We start from the raw sequence: 25,912 nt of genomic DNA, 5'->3' as shown, positions 1-25,912 counted from the left end.
ACGTATGTTTTGTTTCACCACATCCCCCATGTTCACTCTGAGTACATTAGGGACATTAACCACTTCAGTAAGGCCATGGATTTGAAATGTAACCGCATCCCACACAATCCCATCAAGAACAGGCCAATCAGTGATGTTTAAAAAATTCAAGTCTCTCTTCAGTCTGTGAGCAGAATGTGACGAGGAAAGGGGGGCCAAGGTTCCATTAAGATGCTGAATGCATGTTCTCTCCTCGACATAATGTCCATCAATCAGATGGAAAAAATAAAACACAAAACCAATTGACATAAAAAGGTATACTGAAAAAAGCACCAGCCAAATATATGTCCACGGAGGGATCAAAAAATGTTTTTTAAATAATGTAGCATATGTTGCAAAACGTGAGGCTTTTTTCGAATTAACTGAAACAGAGTCAAATGAGAATCGGAATTCTGTGGCCAAACGTGTTTGTAAATCAGGCATCGACAAATCAGCAGGATAGGCATAGTCTAGGTCATCAATGATATTAACGGGATAAGTATTCAATAAAGGATTGGAAACAGCAGGCATCTCGAGGCCACTCCTGGCTCAGCATTAGAAGTAGTGGCCAAAACAGAACTTCTCACAATCGAAGGACAGGAGACTGCCGGTGTCATACTATAAAGAATCGCCCAGCCTGTGTATCTTGACATTGTCAATAGAGATAAACCTGTTTTCCTTACGACCTGGAAGTGGTGGTAAAATGACTGTTCTTGTGACCTTCACTCCAAGAACGGGAACCGGTGCTTGATAGGAAGGACCAAATTATTTCTTGTTATCGATCTTCTCTCGAACAAGTTCTCCAACTTTGGGTAGCCAGCCAACTACCGGGATCTGCAACGCATCATCCGATGTGGAGGGCAAACGTTCCTTTGCAAGACTGTCCCTGGTCTTTTGTAGATCCTGTAAAACATTGCAATGTTCATCTACGTCAAAGGCCATGGCTTGAGCCACGCAGTCTAGACCGTCGAGGTCAGGGACAGACATCTTGATACCAAAGAGCATTTCGTACAGGGTCCGCCCACCCAGAGACCTTCTAGGGAGATTATTTAGAGCACGCTGCACGCCATTGAGATGGGCCAACCAGTTTCTGCCAGTGCCTATAACTCGTGCTGTCAAAGATTGCTTTAAGTCACGGTTCATTCGCTCCACTACACTATTACCCTCAGGTCTGTACGGAGACAAAAACTTGACTTGGATCCCCAACGAAATCATAGCATCCTTATACGCCTTAGAGGCGAAAGCCGGACCCTGATCCGAAAGGAAGGTACCACAGGCAAAAATCCCTACAAAGACACGCAAATCTCTTACGACAGTCCGTGAATCAGCGCTGCGATGGGGCCAAACCCACAAAAAGTGTGTGCATGAATCAACTGCTACTAAGATGTACTTATACGCAGTATCAGAAGAAAAAGGACCGCAGTGATCTAAATAAACACAACCCAGTGGTTTATTAGAGATGTACAACTGTGTCTGAGGCAGACGCGCAGCAGTCGAAGGCTCGATCTGCTGGTAAATGTCACATTGAAGGACATAATCACGCTTCTGTTTGTACAGTCCCCGCCACCAGAACCTTTGTTGTAGCTGAGTTACAGTGGCCGAGACGCCCGCATGCGCAGACGCTACACCTTCATGCCCGCTGTAATCAACGTAGCCCTGCGATCCGAGTTGGGAATCAAAAATTCCCCAACATGAGGTATTTTCACATAAGGAACCTTATCGGGACTTAAGTGGTATGTGTACTTCGAAGGGAACCCCGCAGGATATTTACCCCCCTTCTCAGTGGCAGCTACAGCCGCCAAGATGTCATCATCTATTTTACTTTTGGACCGAGTAACTGCTGCAACTAAATATTTTGATACCGCAGATTTCGCCGCTTCATCGGCAAGCGAGTTACCGACAGCGTGAACCCCAACACGCTGATGGCCGAGAGTATGAATCACAAACACAATTGGCAACTGCTCTTTAAGCTCAGCCACTCGAACCCAGATAATTTTATGTTTTATTGTGCTACCTTTGGAATCACAAAAGTCATTCTGAATCCAAAAGAACAAGTTCTCATTGTAAGACTGGACACAGTAGTAAGAATCACTTACGATTAGAGTCGTCACACTAGGATCTGCGTACTCTAACGCAAGCATCAGAGCACGAAGTTCTGCTAGTTGTGCAGTGCAGTCCCCTAGTATCTGCGTGTGCACGACACTGGACTTGAACTCATCATTCACCATGGCACCGACCACAATGGCGCATGCGGAAACGTAGGCATGTTTAGAACCATGCGCAACCTGCGCCGAAGCATCAGTGTAAATGATGCAATGTAAATCCTCCAAGGTCCGCATTGCTAAAGGAGCCGGATGAACGAATTGATACTGTAAGTACTCCTGCGACCGCAATGAGGCATCAAAAATAAACGTGACATCCTGGGACGTCAAGGATGCAGCCCATTGAATCCACTGAGGGTGCAAAGCTTTGGAACTCGGTACACTGGCTTTCGTGACTGCCTCCAAGGCAGTTGGACACCGCCGCAAGTAAAGGAGGTCCATTGGGAACTTAGACCATCCAATCGATGGGCATAAAAACCATTGAAAATGTCAAGCGTGGTTTTAAACCGCTTACGCACAAGTCTATTCACTAGGGCAGAGCCGTGAGTATTCTGTACTGCACAGTTACAGCAATGCGAATTTAAATGCCGGAAATCCAAAACCAAACGATACGAACCGTCCGGCTTGTTTACAGTAAAAAGAGGGTTATTCATCGGGGACACACATGTTTCAATTACACCTTGATTATCCAATTGTTCAAGGATAGCCGCGACGGAAGCCTTCGCTTCACGCCGTATGGGATATTGCGGTTGAGGTTGTGGCTGAGACCGTAAAGGAATCTCTTGGCATGGGGACAATTTATCCCAACCACATTGATTGCGGTACACAGCTGGCGCTAGAGCCAGAGCCCACTCTTCTGTAAAATGCAGTGCATCCTCTTTTGAGACTGTATTCGCGAAACTGGGGAGGATTACCTCCTCCCCTCGTGGAGCTGCGAGAACAAAAGGTGGGGGCCAGTCAGCCTCCAAAAGCAAAATGTCATATGTAGACGAAAGATTTTCCCAAAATACCCCTTTAATGGATCGCTGTATGTCACCTTCTATTAACAGGACAATTTCAAAAAGTCTATCAGAGGGAGCAACTCTTGTATCAGCTGTTTCGATCAAAACATAAGTATCAGTCGCTGTCACCTACAGTAGTGGACGCAGGGCCTCTCTCACTATGGTAATCTCTGCCGCGCTGTCCAGCAAGGTCAGAGCCCACGTCAGATTCCGAAGCCGCGTTCTCACTATCTGTGCATATCGATGCGCTGTTAAGGCTGCAACTTTCTTCTTGGCAAACTGCGGTCTCTTCGGTGTAGAGCCTTCCTGCCTTTCTGCACCGTTTTTCGGGCGGGGCTGGTCACGTCCTTGCTGGCCACCCCTATGCCTGCCGCCCCCCTCCACCACCGGTAGTCGGGCCGATGAGTCCTGAAAGGAATGAGGAGAGCGTTGGTCAGAAGCCTGAAATCGATCAGGAGATTTAATCGTCGCGCAATCGCGCAAGTCATAAACGCGTTCCGACTGCGCAGGCAACGGAGACGCAGGACGAGAAACCTGTGTTTGTTGTTGTTGCTGTTGCTTTCCCTGTTTCTGTTTTTTAGGGCAATTTTGTTTCTTGGACTTGGGCTGAACTTCCGTTTCCGAAGTTTGTCCCTGGGGCTGCTTTTTCTCCCTAACAGAAAAAGGCTTAAGACCCTTACTATTGCGACCCACGGTTTTATAAGCCGCCACAATAATTTTCGCTAACTGTCGGGGTTTCTCTGCATCTGGAAGCGCCGCCAAAGCATTAGCAACCTGAAAGTTCACTGCATCCCCCTTGACATTAGCAAGTATGAGATCGCAAACCACATCAAAGGTGCCACACAGGCGCATGCCCAACTCAACCGCAGACTCCGGTCCGTGATCATCTTGAACACGTTTAAGGACCGTAGACAGCACTGACATAGACGGGGTTACGTAGCACCTCGCATAGACCGCTGCAAAAGTCTTACCCCAGGTCTCACAGTCAACGAGCTCAGGGGCCAAATCTTTTGGCAAACTTAGGGTAAGAATCCGGTGTTTTTCACCAGGAGTCGTATTAGGAAATACAGCTTCCAGCTGGTCAAATTTCTCGGCAAGCCAGAAAGTAAAATCATCCTTATCCTGGGGCTTCTTGCCCATTACGGCATTGACCATGACGGGACTGAGTTTCAAACCACCATGTCCGGCTGGAAGCGCTGCGCCGCCCGGGGCTGCACCCTAAACATTACGGCCCATGTAATGCACTAAGGCTCTAATCACGGCAATAGCGACTACGTGTAGTCGTCGAAGTTCAGCTACGGTACAATTGCCGTGTAGAGGATGAGGAGTAAATCCAGCCAAAACAGGCCAACTAGCGCCTGGAATGGACAAAGGACCCAACCTCGGAGCAGACAAAGTGTGGGGTAGGGCGCCACCAAACCAAACTCGATGCTGCCAAACGTCAATAGGAACTTCCTGTGCCCTGTACGGGGTATACTCATTAGGTACAGCCGTGGGAGTGTATGTGTGGAACACACGAGAATTAGCGTCCACCTCCGGAAATGTCACCCACGAATAAAATAGTTCTTAAGGGTAAGCAGCATCCGCACTCACCACTATTATCACAGCCAAGCCTTCCAAAGGGACATTGTAATTCCGCGAATGATCTCGCACCGCAATGCGACTATGCTGCGGTATGTCCACGGCTTGTGCCATGACAGCACAGGAATGTCGAAAAACAAAGTAAACTTTGTAGCACAACTGGGTAGTAATTCAAGGAAACCATTTTAGTAAGAATCAAGCTTGACAAGACCTATTGCAAAAATAGGTAGGTTTGTTCCGACACCACCGTTTTCTGGAAACGGCAGTGAAGGGGTTAAGGATTGAATGATATACTACTCGAGTGTCATGATATAAGGCCAACAACGTTTGGGTGCCATGTAGCGGGAATTCCGTTCTCCTACAGAACTGTGCATAGAGACCCGGAACCTCAGTGAATTAGGATGGCCCAAAACTCACCTCAGTACCCAAAATCCCCTTACCAAGCTAGCTACAGTGTCTCATTGGTCATAACAAACTCCCTAATGTTTAGACAAACCAGAACATGAACTTAGATTACCTCAGGTAACGTGGAACACATGAACACTCTTTCGCTATATAATCATTTCAAACCAGAACGTGGAGTAAATGAGGACACGTGCATATTTGACATATTTATTTACTAATGCAGGGTTCTCAAACGCAGTATCTTATATAATACAAGCAAACATATTATAAGCAACAAAGTTATCAGCATAGTTATCAGTCCATAAAAGGCGAATGGTGACAGCATACTAAGATGCTGTAATGAATAGGAATTAACAACACCTAATTCTCACCCTCCCTATTTAGCATAGCATTTTATATCTATGAAGGTCTCATTTGGGTTTTAGCAGGGCGGGCCCATACCTCAAAATCTCAGTGGCAGAGGATCACATCATCTTCCACCAGCTCTCTGCATGCGAAGCACCATCAAGTGTGTTACGTGTGTGTTCAGCACAACAATATAAAACCCACCTAGAGCCAGATTTTGGCAGCAGCATTTGTGTTATGTCTATGGAGGTGCGAAGATCAGACCTCACATTAACGCTGTGTCGAGTTATCCCTGGAGCCTTCAGCACTCACTGTGCAGACAGTGTACCGAGCAAAACTGATATCAGAGCAATAACATATTATTTCTCAAGTAAATCACGAAGCACTTCTGGGTTGAAAGCTAAAACAACAATTATGTGTCGTATGCAAAATGAATCAAAAAGGAAAAATGGTGTTTAAACATTTAATAAGCTCATGCTAACTTAACACAGTATATAGAAAAGAATTAGCTATATGACACTCCCTCCTCCATCTTTTCTAATCACATTATATGGAGGTGGTTGCTCAGACATTAGTATATCTAAAAGACTGTCACTATTATCATTATCACTACTTTCATCTTTCTATCCAGATTCTCTTGTTTGAACCTTTTTTTCTCTTTTCGTTCCCTTTTTCTACTTCTCTGTTTTACAGTAAAGGGTATAATGTCACTCCCTCTATCATGTCAGTTATCCACCTTTTCTGCTCTGCATCCGATCTTGCATTTGCATAAGTACGTACTACCCTTTTCACCTGTCCCTGATATCTCCCTTTTTCTTTGGTGTGATCCGCATGCTCTCAAGCTTTAAACGTTTCAAATTGTGTAGGTCTAGGTTATGGTTTCATTCCATATAGAATTCTCCTCAAATTTTAACTAATTATCTGATCCATGGAAACGCCCGTGCACCTTCTTTCTTGGTAATCAGTTGCCATTGTTCAGGCAAATGCATGTGTGTAATCCTTCACTTATCACCATATATTGACCATCTGTGTCTTTGGGTAGGGCTTCTTCTCCCTTCTGAGAGGTATCTGAAGATCTCCTCTAAACAAATCTTGTATAACTTTAAAACATTTTATTTTTCGATAAAAATTATTACTTTCAACACAAATCAATCTTTTACTCAAAGGTCTTATTCAAAATCATAAACCAATAACAGCTTTGCACCTTGTGACATAGACATTCAATAACAGCTCAGCTTCAACCCAACCGACCTATCCCTGGACAGCACACTGTGATGATAATCTAGCAGCAGCTCACACTCCTTTACATTTTTTATGAAAGCACTCTTTTCAGCAATATGCTTGCAACTAAGTACAATTCAATCAGAACAAATAACAACTCTCTGCTTTACTGAAGAATCAACAGAACTCAATCATGCAAAGGTATCTCAAACACACTCTCAAATGAAACCTCAACCTGCGGAGAATTACTCTGATCAGTGCAACTTTCCTCTGCACAAAAAATCTGCCACACTAATCATACCTCACTTTCACACAAAGGATAAACATTACTATCTCAATTGGGCTGTCGACTATGTCGCATGACAAACTGCCACAAAACCACCTGCAGGCAATTACAATACAGTGCCATCTACACTTTTTAATATCATCCTGAGGTCTGACCCAATAACAGCTTCTGCACAATAAGCACTACTCTCACACCATCAACTAAAACATTACCACATCATATCATGCAATCTCCACAAAACACCACACAATTGCCACAAACACTACAGGCTAATCAGAAACTGTTTACCTGCAACCCTATTGATACTCACTCCTCCTCTGTTACAACCTGCTCTCAAACCACTGGAACATCACCAACACTTATACTCCAAGTTGAAACATGAGCACTAGTGGCTGAGATTGGATATGTACTAATATAAAGTAACAGTTTTCTAACCCCTCAACTTTAGGTCCTAACGATTATCTGTATTCCACCATCTGAGAAAGCTTTGGGCCGTGTCTTCAAATTTAACTCTAGTCAATATACCTTGATAATAGCAAGAGGGAAAGGGTATAATAACAATTTAAATCTCAATGTACTCTATGATCATTAAGACCACACAACAAAAGTATGAATCAATAACTGGAAGTTAATAGATTTATTGCAAACTCAAAGCCAGACAAATATAAATCAAATATGAATCAATCTCAAGAATGTACTTTAAAAATACAAGATTATCAACCTACGACCAGAGCATCGTACAATATCGGCCCTCAACAGTAGAGTGCATTTAAGAATTTCTGTGGAAATTATGAAGAAAATAAGGAAAATACTTTGACTAGACAAATAGTTTTGCCCCTTCTACCCAAGCATGGAAATTACTTGCAAGATCTACTAAACCCTTCACTAAACTAATGATAGGAAAACCCCCATTGAATCAAAAAAGCAAGAAAGGTGTTAGCATTTTAACCTCTGGAGAAGCTCTATAAGTAAGCAATCATGTATAGCATGAAATTGCACAATTGGAGATGTCAAGAGAAGTCTATACCTCTTCAAGTGTAAAGGGAATCTGACTAGCCCCAAGGTGAGTTCACTAATTAAAATACACAAAGAACATTTGATAAATATAACCTCATACACATCACAGCACTTTTCTCATGCCCCAGAAAGAACTTGGCACCTTGAACACTACTCCCATATTCCAGTCTCTACTTCTGAAGGGTACCTGGGTTCCCCCTTCATCTGATAGTACCAACTGGTAACACGCCCTTTGTTCTTCATTAAAACTATTTGACCTTGCCATTTCTCCCTCGTCTCGCTATCTCAAAAATGCAATGTGCCTTTATTTACTAATGAATGCCTTTGGTCTGCACCTGCAGAAGAGAAAGCACCCAGAAAAAACAACTTAAACATTAGTATTAAATGTCTGAGCTGAAAACTTAAGACCCACAATCATGACAGTTTAAATGCATATTATTTCTACAACCTACACATAATCCAATAAATGAAGTCTTTAATAAGGAAAATCAAGCTATATACTGTACTCTTATATGCAGCACAATAAACTATTAAATGAAAACGACAACTGACCACAATATATAGGAAAACATTAAACACATGTATGATTCATGCCCACTAATCCCTGGTGAATGCCCTGCATTAAACGCATGTTAGTGCACCACCTTCCAATCTAATCCTATAGAAGATTATTATCAGCAATCCAGATGTTTCTGAAAAAGAAAAACGTTAATATAAAATGACAAAATAATAAATGATAATATGCCCACACATATGTCTAAAAACACAAAATAAATGCACTTTCTATATCATATGTGCACATTCTTCATTATTATTATTGCATCACACAAATACACCAGGCCAAATGTGAATATATATATGTGGCCTAGCCAAACGTGAAAGGATGGATCCAAAATTATGCTACTCCAAGTGAAATTTTCTTATGCCAGGGACTCAGGAAATCATAACTCTTGCTCTGTTATATGAAGGAAAATATTTAGGGTGAAACTAACCATAAGTATGAATTTATATTAACAGACATTGCATGAAAACACCAAAAAAATGAGCGTAGCCTATAATAAGACAGGGTTTTTTTCAACGTGGTGAAAAGTGATTCACTTGACAAACATTGCTACCTGCTTATCTGTTGTTGACAACTACATTCGTGGATGTGGTATGTAGCATTATATTCTAAAGTTTTGATTCAAAAGAAAGGTCCTGTATGTTCTCCTCCATGTTTCAATTGATTTGCCAACTTTTATACGAATAACACTGAGAAGTACTCCTGGAAATGTTTCACAGTTAAAGAGCATGCATAGAATAATACATTTTCACATTTAACTTTTTTCTCATCAGAGAATTTATTTTCTCTGTGAGAAAATCATTAGCCTACCGCCTTAGAATTTTTGGGATATTCCCTTCCCATTTCGACTCTAGAAACACAGTTATTCCCACATTTTTCAAAATTATCTTTTACAAGAATTTTTATTCCTCGTACATGTAGCTCTTGATCATTTTCATACAAACATTGCATAATTTATAGTACATACAAATTAAAATAATAGGAAATATTTAACCACGACAATGTGAGCTTTTCAAGAATCTAGTGTCACATCGATAAATTCCAAGTATGAAATGCAACCTGAAAAAAATAAACTTTAGGACTATGCAATGTACACCAGTGTCGCTTACAATGAATATGATTGTAAAACAGATATGATTATAACGAGATAGAAAGAGGTGTGCCATCAAAACAAGGACAATATTAACCTCCCTTTGCAGAGGAAACAAAATAAAAATGGTTGCAATTTCTCTTATTCTGATATTGTACAAACAAGCCATTCCAAGCCAGCCATTCTCCAGTACGAATATGAGAGTATTTGAACCCAGTTTAAAGTATGTGCCCAGAAAAAGATGATAGCTTCCACATCGTGTCCGAATATCTGAAGTAGAACTAAGGCAGGGAAATATGCAAGGCATTGCCTAAGGCAATATTGGGCACTCCCGACTTTAGCACATGATGCCAACTCAAACTAACGTGGAGCAACAGCTTTGGCAACAGCAATATGGAAGTTGGCAGTCAGCTCAGTTTGCTGAAAAAAACGTATTTGTGGAGATACCATATCCCCTCAAAAAACAGTGTGATGAAAAGGTGTCAGAAGATGTTTGTGCTATTAGTGGTGAACCTACATGGCATATATGGCAAAACATTACATAGTGGATGCTTTGACTAGTGTTTGTGTTGTATATTTGAGAAAATAGTTTCACACACCTTTTTACTTTGTGAAGAAAAGAAAAGTTATAAATATAACAACATATTACCATGACAGCAAAGTAACACAAATTAATGACCAAAGGTGATTAGTAATTAGCAGCGCATCTTTATGACTTGCTAAGGCACCAAAGAAGTTTGCACTTTCTAAACAAAACCACAAACAGGAATTAAAATGTTGATGTAACGGCAAAGTAAACACATCAGAAAAGGACTACCTGATACACCAACACCAAAATCTACTGGGCACACAGTGGGACAATAAAGCCACCCACATAATGCCATGGCCTTGATGGACAGTCCATCAAAACTTTTGTTGACATGAAGTCAGCAAACAGCTAACGCTGCCTGTAGCTATACCTAACAAGCATTGGAAATGCAATAGGTCTCGCATTAGGAAAGTTTGAGCTATTGGTATTGTAAATGACACTTTTTTTTATCTATGTGTTGGTTTTGAAAGTAGCAAAATTAATAGCTTTGTCAGTTACAATGTCAATAGTTTTAACTTTTGCAAATGTGACACCTATAGCATTTGTAATGCAATGTGTGTTGTATTTACGTGACTTAGATGTATTGATATTACAAATAACAATGGCTTTTAATTTTGTAAATAATTAATACTTAAATAAAAGTTATTGTAATTTATAATGGCAATAGCTTAAACGTTTGTTAATAACTTTTGTGAAGATTAAGAAAACATTTTGAATCCACCGCCACCGCCGAGAGTCACAAGAACTTACCTCTCTTCACGTCCAAGGAAGGCAGAAGCCATTGACCACGCCGCCGCCACCGCCAAGAGTCTAGGGACAGCAGACTCCGCGCCGCCGCTCCGGGAGACTCCAAATCCCGGCAGGCACCGCGGCGGCGCGTCTGTGTGACGCGGCAGCGCCCAGAAAGCGCCAACAGCGGCGCAGAAAAGGAGGGGCACCCCGGCGGAGCGGGGGAAAACATTTTGAATCCGCCGCCACCGCCGAGAGTCACAAGAACTTACCTCTCTTCACGTCCAAGGAAGGCAGAAGCCATTGACCACGCCGCCGCCACCGCCAAGAGTCTAGGGACAGCAGACTCCGCGCCGCCGCTCCGGGAGACTCCAAATCCCGGCAGGCACCGCGGCGGCGCGTCTGTGTGACGCGGCAGCGCTTAGAGAGCACCAACAGCGGCGCAGAAAAGGAGGGGCACCCCGGCAGAGCGGGGGAAAACATTTTGAATCCGCCGCCACCGCCGAGAGTCACAAGAACTTACCTCTCTTCACGTCCAAGGAAGGCAGAAGCCATTGACCACGCCGCCGCCACCGCCAAGAGTCTAGGGACAGCAGACTCCGCGCCGCCGCTCCGGGAGACTCCAAATCCCGGCAGGCACCGCGGCGGCGCGTCTGTGTGACGCGGCAGCGCCCAGAGAGCGCCAACAGCGGCGCAGAAAAGGAGGGGCACCCCCGCGTCGCGGGACGCGAGCGGGACGCCCGGGGCGAAGCCCGGGCAAAGGGCGGGCCGTCTGAGGCCGTCCGAGGTCGGACAAGGTCGGGTTGGGCCAGGAACTCTGCCCAAACATCTACAGGCTTACAGACGTCCATTGAGCTGCAAATACATCGTCTGCCAGGTAAACTGCTGCTTTACATTCAAGCTCTACGTCTTGTTAGTACCTAGCCATCTGCACACATGCCTGGTTTGCCTGGTAAAAAGCTAACGCCTGCAACTAATACCATGGAGAACTACTTAGTCCAGGTAGTGGCGAAAATAAACAGCGATAGAAGGTCCTCATTGGGTTTGGACTCATCCACACAATCCCCACTAGTTGACATAGAAACAGAGGACCCTTTTGACCTGATAAACACTAGCCTTTCTGGAGTGGCACAAGCTTCCTCACAAGATACTGTCACCATTCAACCCAGTGGCATAGTGGCCAGCACTGAAGATAACAACGACATTGATGTAGTGCCTCTGAGTCCTATGAATTGTGAGCTTATTACCCCTCCCATTGTTCCAATTCCAGCACCTAGGGTTACAGGGGCTAAAAGAAAAGCTATACAAAAACGACCGGGGTTAAGGTCAGCTAAAAATAAAATTGCAACACCACCAAGGAAAACCTCTTGTGAGGAGGAGGATGATCCCTCGGGGGAAAGATATGTAACCTTCTCTAATATTCAATTTCAGAAATTTTGCAGTCTGATGGACATAAAAATCAAAGGAATAGTCAAACCTCTGATAAGCAAAATTGATAAGCTATCCGCTGAAGTGACTAAATTGGAAGGTCTCCTTGGTAAAACACTGGGTGAAGTGGGGAAACTCCCTGAAGTCATCACGTCCAATGTACAACCTCTGGTTAATGACATTCTAGCAATTAAATTGCCACTCACTGTTACTCCAAACCCCCAGTGGCTCCTCTGATAAACCTACCGGAAACTAGCTCTGGTGTTGCACCCCCCGCCCATTTTATTGGTGAACCTAATACCTCGAAAGGGTCTTTTGAGCTGGTGGTGGAAGCCTCGCCATTAGTTCTTGTATTAGCAAATGTGCCCCCTCTGGCTTCCGGTGAAGCTGAATCAACAGCATCGCTTTTAAACAAATCTTTGTCTTGGCTAACGAACAACATGGCCATATCTCCGTGGGGGAAACAGCAACTGGCCGAGGAACTGGTAAATGCAAGAAGAGTGGAGTGGATTGGGAACAGAGAAAAAAAGTTCAAGGGCGATTGCGTTGTGCTTAATCTCTCTCACCCTGATGCATTACCAAACATACTGCCTAACATTTTTCCACCACAGAGACGCTCCACTTCTATCGTACCATTGACCCTTGACTTCTTTTACCCTCGAAAAGGCAGAGGCCCCAATCGAAGCACTTTAAGAACAAAATGGAACGTTGTAACCAAAAGGGGTAGTAAGAATTTTGGTTCCGTTGAGTGGGGACTAGGTTTAGAAAACAGATTTTCTGCTCTTTCCAATCTAGATGCTTGTGATTGACACATAATTAATTGTATGCCTCAGCTGCAAATACCCTCATCTTTGTGTGTAACAGGGGGGCACAATCGAGCTATGGGCTCTCCAAATGAGTTATGTACTCCAGATGTTTCAGTAGGATTAACAAATTTAATTGTAGAAGGCAATGTCAATGTGGATGTAAATACGAACAGGCCTGATCTCAGTTCTGATATATGTAGGGAGCATGCCTTTGGGAACCTTCTATCTTGGAATATAGCTGGGCTATGTTCCAAAATGGACTGTGGAGAGTGGTTTGAATTCGTTAGCAAGTATGACGTCTGCATTTTCCAAGAAACATGGGCCTGCGATCCTGTTTATGCTTTGGGGTATCTGAATTATTATGTACCGGCCATCAAAGGTCCCAAAGGGAGACCAATGGGAGGTCTCACTATATGGGTCCGTCAGTCCCTGAAGATCTTAGTAAAAAATCTAGAGCTAAATCATAAAGATATCCAGCTCATTAGACTTGAGAGGGACTCCTCTACTCCCATTGACATCTACAACTTATATGTTAGAGGGGGAAATGCTGGTAAATCAGCGGTTTTATCGTCTCTGTACAGTTACCTAGACACTCACTCTTCTGGGAATAACATCATACTGGCAGGAGACCTAAACCGTACCTTTGAACCCCTTGATACTGGTGAGGCTTTTTTAGGTGCGGAGGAAGACAATATGTGGGAAATCCCTGCACTTGATTTAACCCCAATAACTCGCTGGACCGAGGATATCCTAAGCCTGAATGCTATGTGCCTTGAATATGGGTTAAGGGCTCTAAATGGTCGTACTAAGTCAGACAGAGTATCAGCCATGACCTTTGATAATGGACGATCTAAGAGTCGTATTGACTATGTTATATGCTGTATGGCCCTATGGTCATCCATTAATGACATGGAGGTTAAGGAAAGGCTTGAGAGTGACCATAATCCTCTTTGCGTTCTCCACAAATGGTGGCTGTCTGATGTGATTGCCCCCAGTGCTTCTATTGATCCCTTACCCCCGTTGCTTGTACCTACAAACGATTTACGCAGGCTGAGGTGGACTAGTGTTAAAACAGATCAGCTGGTTATGGAAAAAATAAGCATGGCAACTGACAAGGCTATTATGGCCCTTGAGGGTGAAATTGGGCTTCTTCCTAGTAAAAATAATGCCACTAAGGTCCATGAAGCTCTCTTTGATGAAATTAGAGGCCATTTCCTGAAACCGGCAAATAAAAAGATGCATGCCCACAGACCAGCACGTTGGTACAATCACGAATGTAGGCTGGCAAGAACCTCCTTGGGCGATGCTATTAAAAACAAGAATTTAGAGGCAATTAGATCTGCCAGGAAGCATTACAAACAATGTATAGTAACAGCGAAAAAAGATTGGGATGAGGCACACTGGAACAACCTAAAAAATGCAAGTGACCGTAAGGACTCCAGGTTATTTTGGCATATAGTTAAATGGGGACATGATAGGATAGAAGAAGCAAGCACTAATAATGTCCCCCAGGATGCTTGGGTTAAGTTTTTTAGTGAGCAGTATGCTTCTAGAGATCAGGCAGTGTATAGAAGGTGCACGCACGGTTTACCAACTGGGGATGACATCTTCACTAAGAATGAAATACTCGCTGCCTTAAAAACTGTTCGAAGTGGGCGGGCTCCTGGTATTGACGGGGTGCCGGCAGATGTTTTCCTGAATGACACTGATAGATGGTGCAGATACATCTATCTGTTGATAAATTTGATTACCAGGGGGGCAGATATCCCAGTGACTTGGAGGGGTGCTGTAATCATCCCTATATACAAAAAAGGAGATCGGGCACAGCCCGGCAACTATCGCCCCATTAGTTTAATAGATACCATCCAGAAAATAGTGGGCCGAGTAGTTGTCAATAGGTTGCTTGATTGGGTTGATGAACACAACATTTTATCCCCCTTCCAGGCCGGATTTCGCAGGGCAACCAGCACTGTGGATCAAGTCTTCCGTTTCCAACTAATACAGTGGAAGACCGTGGTGCTAGGGGGAGGCGGCCTGTATGCAGCATTTGTTGATTTGCGGGCTGCCTTCGACCTGGTTCCGAGGGCGAAACTGTGGGAAGTGCTTGAGACACTAGGGGTCCCTGGTGATCTGTTGATTTTAATTATGCGACTGCATGAGGGCAACTATGCCAAAATAAGATGGGGAGGATACGGGAACAACACTGCCGAATTTCCTGTTGAGCGCGGGGTTCGGCAGGGATGTTCAATGGCCCCTACTTTGTTTACCCTCTTTATTAATGGTGTTGTTTCCCGCATGCAATCTCGGGCTGTGGAGGCCCCTTCTCTCGCTGGGGAGAAAGTCCCCATTTTAATGTTCGCCGATGACACTTTAATTTTATCAAAAACCCCCAGTGGCTTACAAAAAGCATTGGCAATATTTGACGGGTTCTGCACTGACCACGGACTTGAAGTGAATGCGACCAAGACAAAACTCATGGCTTTTAACCCACATAGAAATTTTAAATCGAACATTACCATGAGTGGCCGCATTCTCGAAGTTGTAAAATCCTTCACCTATCTGGGGATCTTGATCTCCAATGACAATAAGTGGCAGCAACACCTTAACATTGCTACATTAAGGCACAAGCAGCTATCTGGCACTATAATTAAGGAGCATAGGAAGTCAATGACTAAACCTATTAAACCACCTCTGATAATATACGAGGCAAAAGCAATTGGGTCTGCCTTGTATGGTGCGGAGCTATGGGGGTATGAAAACCTCCACGAACTCCAACTATCCGAAAATAAATTTCTGAGGTCATTGACGGGTACCCCACAGAGTAGCCCACTATTGCCCCTGCGTTACGAGTTAGGCAGAAGAGAGCTTACGGAAAAGGCCAAACTGCGCCCGATATTATTCTGGCGCAGACTTTGGACTACACCAGAGCTCTCTCATTACGCGGAGGGGTTCTCTGATGTCATCAAAGCTGATCATTACAATAAAATCAGGTGGTTTAAAACACTAAAGACTGCACTGTTTAATTTAGGACTTCATGCCTTATGGACAGATCTTGCTGGGGCTTTATTTCCCTCTAAGACTGTGTTAAAAGACATATTTTGGGAACACGTAGCTAATAGTAGCTTACTTAACACCAACAATGGGACTATGACCACTGGCTACTTAGAAGCTAAAATGTTCCCCATTTATGAAAAGTATTGGGACTACATAATGAACCCCCTGGACAGGAAACTGTTATTTCAAATGAGGGTAGGTTCGCTCCCCCTCTGTAACTTAACAGCTAAATGGAAATCAGGGGGGGCAGTACTATGTCCAGCCTGTGGGGTAGGAAAAGAAACCCTAGGTCATTTTCTGTTTTGTTGCCCAGTATATTCTGCCCCAAGGCAAGCCTGGTTGGCTCCTATGTGTAGGAATTTAGGTACAAAAAGTAGTATGGTGGCACTGCGTATAGTAAAATCCACTACTGAAGAATGGATCAATATTGCAATTGCAAAGTACCTGGGATGGGCGTGGGTTTTAAGGATGAGACTGCTGGCAAGTTAAATACTGCCATCAAGTCGATCAGAGACTGCTAGACACTTGTCTATTCTCTGTAACTGCTTGGTAAATAGCCAGAGACTGCTAAACTAATGTTTATTCTCTGTAAATTTTTTAACTGACCAGAGACTGCTAGACACTCGTCTATTCTCTGTTTACGTAATGTGTCATTGGCCTAACATTGATTTTTAATGTAATGAATTCTTTTTTTAATGTATGATCTCCTGGGGATATTTACATTGTTATTATGAACATCACCCCTCTGGTCTCTATTTGTCGACGGTAATGATCTTTGCACCTGTACATATGATGTGTCATTGTTTTTTAAATTGTTAAAATATGTATGTGCTTGTTTGATTGACTATGTAAATTTAATTGATTTTTTAATTGTATGTTTGTTTGTCTTGCTTTTATGAGTAATACTCGAATAAAGCACTTTTTGAATTGAATTGGTATTGTAAATGACACTTTTTTTATCTATGTGTTGGTTTTGAAAGTAGCAAAATTAATAGCTTTGTCAGTTACAATGTCAATAGTTTTAACTTTTGCAAATGTGACACCTATAGCATTTGTAATGCAATGTGTGTTGTATTTACGTGACTTAGATGTATTGATATTACAAATAACAATGGCTTTTAATTTTGTAAATAATTAATACTTAAATAAAAGTTATTGTAATTTATAATGGCAATAGCTTAAACGTTTGTAAATAACTTTTGTGAAGATTATGTTCAGTGTATTTTATTGTGACGAAAATCCAAGAACATTGCATTTGCACCTAAACACACACAGAGCCACACACATATAGATGTGGTGGTGGTGGATCTGGGGGATATGGTGGTGGTGGATGTGGTGGTGGATGTGGTGGTGGTGGTGATGGTGGATGTGGGGGTGGATGTGGTGGTGGATGTGGTGGTGGTGGAGGTGGTGGATGTGGTGGTGATGTGGTGGATGTGGTGGTGGTGATGTGGTGGTGGTTGTGGATGTGGTAAAAGTGGTGGTGGATGTGGTGGTGGTGGTTGTGGATGTGGTGAAAGTGGTGGTGGATGTGGTGGTGGAAGTGGTGGTGGTGGGTATGGTGGATGTGGTGGTGGTGGATGCGGTGGTGGATGAGGTGGTGGATGAGGTGGTGGATGTGGTGGTGGATGTGGTGGTGGTGGTGGATGTGGTGGTGGTGGATGCGGTGGAAGTGGTGGATGTGGTGGTGGTGGATGCGGTGGAAGTGGTGGATGCGGTGGAAGTGGTGGATGTGGATGCAGTGGTGGTGGAAGTGGTGGTGGATGTGGTGGTGGTGAATGTGGTGGTGGTGGTGGATGTGGCGTTGGTGGATGTGGTGGTGGTGGATGTGGTGGTGGATGTGGCGGTGGATGTGGCGGTGGATGTGGAGGTGATGGTGGATGTGGAGGTGGATGTGGTGGTGGTGGTGGATGTGATGGTGGATGTGATGGTGGACGTGGTGGTGATGGTGGATGTGATGGTGGATGTGGTGGTGATGGTGGATATGGTGGTGGATGCGGTGGATGTGGTGGATGCGGAGGTGGTGGTGGATGCGATGGTGGATGCGGTGGTGGATGGGGTGGTTGTGTATATTGTCTAGAAGCCTTGTATCAGCAGAGCTGGGCATTATTGACATAACAGCAGTGGCACACAGGTGGGTAACATGCACGTGACCTGGTGACCCTGGAGGCGTGAGTGGTAGGACATTGTTAAACCCCTACAGTGTGCGTCTGTGTGGTGTGTCCTGGTGCGTGTCTGTCCGTTTTCACGTGCATTAATTCTGGGAAGGTCTGTGTGTCTCTGTCAGTCTTTGTTAGAAAATGGTTGAAGGGACATCTGTTGTAGAAGTGTTTGTGTGTTTGCGACTGTTTCCATGTGAATGCGTGCCTGCGGGTGTTTATCATCATCTGTGGGAGTCTCTTTGCAAAACGACATGTATGTTCGTGTGTATGTGTGCTCGCACGTGCCTGCGTTAATGTGAATGTGCGTGCTATTGTATGTAGTGTGTGTGTCTATATGCGTGCGAGTGTGTTTCTCTGTATGTGTCTGTGCGCGCGCGTTTGCACCATTGTGTGCGTGTCCGTGGGCGTGTGTGCGCAGGTAACGGCTTGCTGTGCACACGGTACACACTAGAACAAGTGTTCCCCTGGAGTGTAAAATAAATATGTGTACACTCTTCGCAAATATCCGTCCCGTTTGTCCAAATGAAGCCCGCTATTCGGGTGTATTTTGGGAAAAGGCCGTTTCCTGGACACAGTCTGCAGACGTCTCCCAACAATAGCCCCTTTGCTTTAAAAGAAGACGATGCCAGACGCGGGGTTCCCGGACACTTGAGGGCATTGCTGTGGGGAGGGGGGAGGAGAAATGAGACACGGCCGGCAGGGGAGGGGGCGGAGTGGGGAGAGGGTGTGAAAGCAGCAGGGGCCTTTGAAGTGAAGCTAAGCTTCACTTCAAAGGTGTGGGACGAGTGCGGCTGAGGGAACAGACGGCGATTTGGTCATGTGCACGCACATTTTAGGTCAATTGGCTTGCGCATTGACCTAAAAGCCACGGGCACAGCACCAAATCGCCCAGCCCAAACACCCCTGCTTCCTTACCCTACATTGATTTTGAGCCTGCACTTCAGACAGAATTTTTCTAAAGTATGCACATTAGTTCACTGAGCTACATTATTATCCACTGCATTGATGGGTCATGCTCAGGCAACTTGATGACTCACTGAGCAGTTTATGGTAAACTACTACTCGGCAAAGATGCATTCATGCCACTGATTAGGCTATGTACGAACTGAGTTGCAATCCGCCGCTTTAAGTTAACACATTCAGCTTTGTTCTTCTGAAGGACACATGTTTAACTATCATCTTCCACAAACTCGGTTAACCAAGATAAAAACAAGAGATTAAAGCAGTTTGTCAGAACGTGAAAAGAGCAGCAGAGCTAAAACAACCGAACATCATCTGAATGAACACTTGCCGGTTGAATGGGCCTCTTGTTGTTTGGGTCTCGGCAAATGACTTCCTCCTTTCCTGGCACTTATTGTTTGCAATTATATCTTTCACTTGTGACAGCAGCCCCTGTTGCTTCACCTGTGGCAGCAGCTCCTGTTCTAAAGACTGCCTCCAAATTGTCCAGGGTTGCCACTTTAGTGGTGGAAGAATGTTTTTCTGGGTTGCGCATGTGCCAGAAACAGATAAAACAACAGGCTTTGGAGTTGTGCAGAGCAACAATGCTTTGATATTCACTTGTATTTTCAATAGGCATGGTGATGCACATAACATGGACCCTTTTGACGGGTGCGTCTACAGTGAAGTGTTTAGAGAGAATTACTTCGCGAACGTTCTGTTCAAGCTCGGAACTCGTATTTCAAAAAATAGAAATACATTTTTGCTCGACAGAAAACCGTGTGCATTGTTTGCGAGCGGCTGCGGGTTGATTTCTGGGGGTGGGGCTGGTGCATATAATTAAAACTACATGGCACGGCACACTTGAAGTATTTAAGGCATGTCCTGTTCACGCTCGGAACTTGTATTAGTGGGGTCAAAGTTATTTCAACATTTATTAGATAAGTAAAATGTTCACTCGGGAATCATGAAAACAATTAAAGGAAAATAATATAAAAATATACTCGTGGCTATGTACGTTGGCTATCACTATTATAAAAGCATGTTAGTGAAAGGGCGGTGTACAAATTGAGGGGTAACCCACGTAAATGGAATGGGGTGTGGAAACCCTGGAACTCCTATAGAGGGGATATCTGCGAACCACTGGAAGAGGATGACATCGAAGGATCTGAGAGTGACGAGGAGCATTGATGGGGTGTATAAATGTATATAGGGCGTGTGCAATGGAATTGGGTGGGACCTTCCCTGGGCGGTAGTAAGGGTGGGTGTGGGAATTAGGGGGCTTTGATACAATGCACGGCTCTCTTTGCAGATAGACTGTGCTACGAGTGCCGAAAGCTACTACTTCAAGTACGTGCCGGACTAAGTGTGCTGTTTTTCCTGTTTTATGTTTGTTGTAAGACAAAAAAGGCAAGACTCAGACGAATAGTAGCCAACAAAACACAAAATCGCAAACTGTATTTCTACGACACATATAGATCCCTATTCATCACATCGCCGATAAGGCCTGAAATGCTTTGCACTAACGTGGATGATATAAGTTTTGTCACTACTGTATACTGTATTACTTCATTCACCCAGTACTCAATGTGTGATAACGCGATTGATGAAGCTGTACTTACTATCTTTGTTTTGCACCAAAAATACAAATTTAAAAAAAAAAAAAAGCATGTTAGTAACTTAAGACTTTGTGTCCAAGTGGTTGCATGCCACGGCAATGCCACCCCGACCATTTCTAAAATGTACATTTTGACGCTACAAGTCACAGAATGGAACATACGGTTTGGGGAAGAGGTCATGAAAGAGCCTGACGCAAGGTGAGGCACATAACATGGGGCCTCTTGACCGGTGTGTTTACAGTGAAGTGTTTAGAGACAATTGAAAGAGTTCTCCATCGCCAGCCTCGGCCAGACCCACACGGGAGGAGGAATGAGGGGCCATCACATGCCGGAATAGAAAGAAGCACGAACGCCGATATGATAGCCCACAAAAATATTCAGTGAGTGAAATCACCTAGGAGAGAACCAGGCACCGAAAGAAGGGGCATTTACAACAAGCGCAGCAGCGAAGCCCCAAAAGTGAAACCATTTGTAACCTGACACAACACAGATGGCAGGCTGCGTGCGCTGCTGACTTAGGAGCTGGAGAACAGGGTTCCGATCCTCGGCTTGGGCTGCATTATTTACTTATTAAACAAGGATTGCCTTACAAGTAAAGGGACATGATAAAAACAAGCCAGCGCTGGAAGGAAGGAGAAATGCGAGTCACGTCCGGAGGCCGGCCGTGAAAACAATGAGAATTTATATATGATAACGCGCATGCTTTGAAGTGAAGCTTCACTTGTATGTGAGAGGTGTGGGAGGAGTGCAGCTCGGCTGAGCCAGAGCGCACGCTGGGGGAAGCTTGTGGGGCAGAGCTGCTGGGGAACAGATGGCAGATGGCTGGCGATTTGATGCTGTGCACGAGCATTTCACGGGCACAGCACAAAATCGCCAGCTAGTTAAACCTCTGTTTAAGCCCCTTTATATCTCGCTCCCGCTCAATGCGCATGCGCATTAAGATAGGTCGCTCAACCTAAAAATGGAGTAAAAATTGCTATTTCCCACACAACAATGGGTTGACTGGTCATTCCTGCCTGAAGAGTTAGTTGTAGCACCTGAGGGATTTAAATACCTTGGAATCTTTGTAACACCTCAGAGAGATGTTTGTTTTAACCATGACTTTGGAAAGGTAGTGTCAGACTTCCAAAAGGACGCAAAGCGATGGAGGGGGCTCCCCTTCTGTTTGAGGAGATGGACAGCTCTCTTTAAAATGATCACCCTTCCCTAACTGTTACTCACACTCCAGAACACATATTATCCTATTCTACACGAAGCATTTACTAATACCAATGGGGAGGTGAGTTATATGAGCCGGAAGGGTAGTCACCTGAAAGAGGCACTCAAAACTTTACAACACAATCCATACAACTGGGGAATAGCCCTCCCCAATATTGAGGCCTATTACTGGGCAGCACATTTAGCTAATATTAACAAAGAGGTCTTTGTGGTCTAGGACCAGACAATTTATAGATTAGAGGGTTCTTCTTGGGCCATGCTCCCACCGACACTATTTATATAAAGCTAAAGGAGCCCAGCGGTTGCCCCCAGCGTCCCAAGTGGCACTGACAGTGTATGAGAGAGCCACGAAAGCGATTTGGTGGACTCGTAGAATTACTAGGGAAATACCTCTCTGATACATGGCTTAAAGAATTAGGAATGCTCCAAGGAATCAAGGGCCAGATGTAGGTAGGCATTTACCGGTCGGTAACGGCCGAATTCGGCCGTTACCGACCCATAAATGCAATTTGAGATGTAGGGCCCTGTATTTTACAGAATCGGTAAATTTACCGATCGGTAAATTTACCGATTCTGTAAAATACCGAATCGCATGCACACCTGTGCCATATGACAGGCAGACCTGCCCTTAGGGCAGGAATGCCTGCCATATGGCCCCCGAACCTTTTTTGGGGGTGCTAGAGGGTGTCAAAGTGACACCCCCTGCACCCTTGTCAAAATCGGTATTTACCGATTCGGTAAATATCGACCGGTAATGCCCCATTCATTCCTATGGGCTTCAAAGCCCATAGGAATGAATGGAGCATTACCGGTCGGTATTTACCGAATCGGTAAATACAGATAATTACCGATTCGGTAAATGGAACATCTCGATGTTCCTACATACCCCCCCTTCTTATTTACCGATTCTTAATTACCGAATCGGTAAAATTCGGTAATTAAGGATCGGTAAATAAGTTCTACCTACATCTGGCCCCAAGAGTGGGATATGATTAGTATCTCTACCATTGGAGATATCCTAGAACACAGGGAGCTCGAACTCATTTTGACATTTCCCAGCAATATAACCTACATCCATCCAAGTTTAATAAATATGCACAGCTGATGTATGCCTGGATGGCCAAAGGACTCACAGGGCCAGTGACACCAGAATATGCTTTACTGGAGGGGCTATTACTGCAAGAATCGATGAAAAGAGGAGCAATATCTCTCACATACAGAACATTAAATAACATCATGCCTGATACTTTGGTCGCACTTAGAGGCCAATGGGAATAAGATGTGGGAGAAATGGAGGTTATCAATTAGGAGGCCACAGTGACGCACCTGTGGGAAGTGGCCATAAAATTCTGATTGTGACTGATTCAGTTTAAGATTCTACATAGAGTGTACTATAATAGATACAGGTTGGACAATATGGGTAAAGCTGCAACACCGATTATCTCCAGTGTAATGCAGCACGGAGTGACTCCCTACATACAATATGTTCAGTTCAGGCCTGCAGAGGGGTGGGATGTTTTAGCAATCTTTAAATCCCCGAAATCAGGATCTCCCTCGGACCCCTGTCTGGCTAGAGTCCTGGGTGGGGTGGCCGAGGCAGTACATTTTGAAGCTCCAGCTTTCATCAACAGCTCGCTTCAGTCAGGCTCCGTCCCCCAGCAATGGAAGCAAGCCAAACTCCTCCCTCTCCTTAAGAAGCCTTCTGCTGATCCTTCCAACTCCTCTAACTACCGCCCCATTTCTCTTTTACTGGCCTTGGCTAAGGTCTGTGAAAAGGTGGTGTTTAGGCAACTGGAGGAGTTCGTTGAGTCCTCGGGTGCTCTTCACCCCGCACAATCAGGGTTTAGGGCATCTTATAGTACTGAGACGGCGCTGGTTGAAATAACTGAGGCTATTAGGGAGTGCCTGGACGCGGGCGGCAGGGTGGCTCTGATTTTATTAGACCTCTCTGCCGCCTTCGATATGGTACCCCACCAGCAACTCCTCGCCCGATTGTCCGCTATCGGCATCACAGGCCTGGCTTGGGACTAGGTAAAATCCTTTCTCGATAGCCACACCCAGCAGGTGTGTGTAGGAAGGTAGACACCTGACTATGGTTACCCCAGATTTTTGCCTTGTGTTTAGCTGGTTTTCGACTTAGTTGCATGGTTCCCTGCTAATCAGGCTATCTTCTCTCTCCTTAAAATGGACTCCATGCACCCTAGGTGCATACCCAAATTGGTACTGGACACCTTGTCAGCCCCTATATAGTGCACTATAGGTGCCAAGGGCATAGGTGCATCCAAGGCCTACCAGGGGCTGCAGCATAGCTTTTGCCACCTCTGGCTGGTTCTTAAATTGACACAACTGTCTGATCACTCAGCTGGGGCAAGTTGGTGTAATCACCTCTTGCTTAGATATAGTATACCTATATCTAAACCTATATCTGGACACATATAAACCTATAAGTCACTCCTATAGCAGGCCTTATCAATCCTGGAGGCAGAGTGCTTGGTTTAACGTGAGATGGTGCTCAAGCATGAGCTGAGCCTGTCTGCAGCTGTCGGGTACAACTCCCTAAGCTGTTCCGGGATAATGCCATACCATATACTCTTAAGTGCATTATAATCCATCGCGGTTATGTGCTAACTTTGGTTTGGCTTTATCAAGACATTTCGTGTAAGGTGTCATACGATTTGGAATACTATCCCCTCGACAGTCCTGTTGACTGGGATAGCATTCCACCCTTCTAGAGGGAGAAGACATGTTACTTTACTGAAACACGGTTAATTCTAACCAGAGCCTCAGCATCACAAAATGGATGCTGCTGCCACTGACACAAGTCTGACCTCCTGCTGCTGACCGAAACTTGGCAGAGGAGGCCTGGACACAGGGTTTCCTGTCAGGGGGAGGTGCTACACCACCCCAGACTGGAGATAGTGCATTGGGGCAGGGAGGGCTGAATGAAATCAGACAGTGCCTGGGGCGCGCAAGGCTTCCCCTTGCATAATCCGGTCAAACCGGTTCTGGGGCACACCAGCCCCAGTCCCAGCGAGACCCTGGACAAAGGGAAAGGAGTGTATCCACCCTCTTTTTGGGTCCCACCCATAGGAGGGACCTAGCAGGTAATCCAGCCCCCAAGATTGGTATAAGAATGGGAGCAGTGCCAACGCACTCAGATTATCCTGACTGAAACTTATTAAACAAAACTCTGGACCCTTCGACATCCTACTAGAAGACTGAAGAATCTCCCTTGTGGTCAAGGAGTGACCACCCTGTGCAAACAGGCACCATCCAGCACCTCAACATTTGCTTTGTTGCAGTTCCTGCTGGAACTCGAGTGACAGAGTTCAACAAGACCCAGCGTGCCTGCCTTTTAATAGCCCGATCCACAGTCCCTGCAGAGCTGAGACCCGTGGAGGCGACCTGAAGCGTGGGGCCCGCCATCTTGGAAAGACCACGAGACGCTGACCGTGCAGCCCATGAGTGACCCTCGAAGCTGTGCATTGGGGTTTGAGAAGCCCCAGCAGTGAGCCTCTCTTGCACCGAAGCTCACCCCTCTACACTCACCGAGTGCTGCGTGGGGCCCTTCTGCATCTTTTGATTCAACGCATTGGTCCGGTCACTTGCCCGTTGGCTAGTGGCCCCAGTTCCGACGAACCTTGAAATCTAACTCGTGAGTCTGGTTGCTCCAGACTTGCTCTCGCTTCCCTGAAAAGGAGCACCCGCTCTGACCCTCCTGGTCCGACTGTTAAGCCATC

This window comes from Lissotriton vulgaris, chromosome 4_1 (genome assembly GCF_964263255.1).
Source record: "Lissotriton vulgaris chromosome 4_1, aLisVul1.2, whole genome shotgun sequence".
Taxonomy (NCBI): domain Eukaryota; kingdom Metazoa; phylum Chordata; class Amphibia; order Caudata; family Salamandridae; genus Lissotriton; species Lissotriton vulgaris.
Note: the sequence above shows the minus strand (reverse complement) of the source record.